Here is a 2518-nt window from a genome sequence, read left to right as displayed (position 1 = left end):
TTTTTTATTTCAGTATGTTCACTCATTTTTATATTAGCCTGTAAAAATACTGCAAATAAGTTACTACGTTTCTTTTGAGAAGGGCGCACATTAAGTTTGTGCCTAGGGGCGGCGACGAAGCTTAATCCGCCACTGGCAGCATGACATAATAAGCTCATGTCAAGTTCACCTCACGACCAAATGATGGATCAAAACTGGAAACCTGTTAATGTCAGTTACATAGTAGACCGTGTGAATTTATGCATTCTATCAGTCGTAATATGACTACTTTCGAATGGCAAGGGGTAAAGTAATTTATAATTGGAAATCATCATGTTTTTGTTTGACTTGTAACGATATGTTAGCTGCTCGGGTGAAAAGCCTTTGTTTTACCGTAGCAGTTAATAGCGCTTGAAAACACATACACAAGTTCGCAAGAATAAAAGCTACGGACTATAAAAAAAAGCAATATTCCGACACCGGGAATCGAACCCGGGCCTCCTGGGTGAGAGCCAGGTATCCTAGCCACTAGACCATGCCGGAGATGACGATTCGGGCGCCAGTTTAAGCCTGATATAGTTGGGGATCGTCACTAACAGATGGTGCTGCCTGTTGTGGCAACTGACGGGGTGTATTACAACATTGAATAATTCAGGAGTGAGAGACATTTCGAATTAATCGGCGCACGTATTTCAATTCTGTAGAAACATGCATGAATATTGAAAATAGGAACCTCCAATGTATTCTAGGATATGTATTTCTTATGTAGCACATGGATGCACAACAATTATTAACGTTAATATTAGGCTACGGAAGTCGAGCGGGTTAAGGCGTTCACTCGTCTTGAGATCGTTCGCTGCGGGACGGCGTAGGTTCGAATCCGGCTCTGGTCGGAATTTATTCGGCCTACGTATAGGGCCGGTGGCAACCCACCATCGTGAGGAAATTGGGAAGCTCCGAGTGAGTGAGCGTAACCTGGTCAAGAAGACCTACAATAACGGCTGGGGGTTCGTCGGGCTGCTCACCCGTCACCCCAACACTGGTCTGAGACCTCCACGCTATAACAGGTGACGGCGGAACAGTGTGGGAGGGAGACCAGCAGTCGGTAGGTAAGCCAAGGCCCGCCATGGTGCTGTAGAGCTGTAGGGTTATGGTTATTAGGCTACGGAAAGTGAAAAAATATTGTTTATTTCTCTTACGCTTTTCCTCTTTGTTTTCCAGTACCGCTTGCTCTCTTTTCCTTCTTATCTATTTCTCTCTGTCTCACTCTTCGCTTTTCTACGATCTGGTTTTATTTTCTTGGCTCTTCTCCACCTCTCTCCGTATCTTCATGGGGGAGCATTGGTTCCTCGACTCCCTACAGAAAATTAGCACAGTACATCTCAAGTTATAAAACTTTGGAAGCTTGTTATTTTTTGTAGTAATATAAATAAAGTTAAATTAGAATCCAAGATAATAAACAAAATAAAAAATGCGTTACATCGAAAAATTGAGTGTTTATTTATTTATTTGAGAAATCCTGAACACAGGATATCAACACAGAGAGAAATAGAAATTAACATATGAGAAACACGCACACATATATATGTAACAAGAATAAAAAAAATTAAAAAAACAATAAATAGAGTATAACAAATAGCTATTAATTACTCTTCAGCAGTGGCGGATCTACAAATCTTGCCCCCCCCCCGCAAAATGTTACCATAGGCCCAACTCTACCTACCTACCTACCTTTACACCCCCACACACACATACATGTACATATATATATATATATATATATATATATATATATATATATATATATACAGGGTGTTGCAAAATACCTGTTACAACGCTTGGGAGGTGATTCGACAAGTAAAAACAAGGAAAAAATGCCATGTGAAAAAATGTCGAAATCGGCACTGTTTTCGAGTGACAGGCATGCGAAAATCGCCTCACACCATGTGTAAAGTACAATAACTCAAGAAGGAAGAAAGATATCAATGTCGGATTAAAAGAATACAAAGAAAGTCATGCCTGACGAATACAATGGTGCATCAATTGAGGCCCAGTGTAAATTGCGCAAGGGGAGTCTCAAAGAAAGTGGGGAATCCCCTGATGGAAAATACAAGAAATTTACTACTTTTTTCTACATAATGTTGAGATCGGAATGTAGGCAGTAAAAAATGACGACGTATGTCCACATGTCCCACTACTGCTGGGACACCGTCCCACACTCGGGAAATAGGAAATTCACTCGAAAATGATGCTATGCCGTCAGATTACGCTGAGATTGATTTCAGCTAATTGATACAAAAAGCCCCACTAGAGGCGCTGTGACTGTAGGTCACCTGTTACGTATTAGTGTTGGTGGATACTACGTAGAGAGTGTAGTCGACCGTTGTTTTTCATGTCTTGTTCTGCGTCTCGCAGCGTGGAGTTTAGTCTGGCGTGTGTGTATGGTTGAATTGCGCCAAGGAATATTGTAAGTAGAGTACGTATTCTCGTGTTCTTTCTCGGTTTGCAACAACTGCATGGACACCTGTGTGACATTGCT

At 41.3% G+C, this 2518-nt stretch overlaps 1 non-coding gene across 1 annotated transcript; it reads right to left on the bottom strand.

Annotated features, from left to right (window-relative positions):
• Positions 1–450: 450 nt before the first annotated feature.
• Positions 451–522, bottom strand: TRNAE-CUC (transfer RNA glutamic acid (anticodon CUC)). The gene has a single exon. It is a non-coding gene; the product is annotated as a tRNA-Glu (tRNA).
• Between the last annotated feature and the right edge of the window lie 1996 nt (positions 523–2518).

This window comes from Lepisma saccharinum, chromosome 30 (genome assembly GCF_977018435.1).
Source record: "Lepisma saccharinum chromosome 30, izLepSacc3.1, whole genome shotgun sequence".
In the NCBI taxonomy this organism is placed as follows: domain Eukaryota; kingdom Metazoa; phylum Arthropoda; class Insecta; order Zygentoma; family Lepismatidae; genus Lepisma; species Lepisma saccharinum.
Note: the sequence above shows the minus strand (reverse complement) of the source record. Positions and strands in the feature narration are given on the sequence as shown.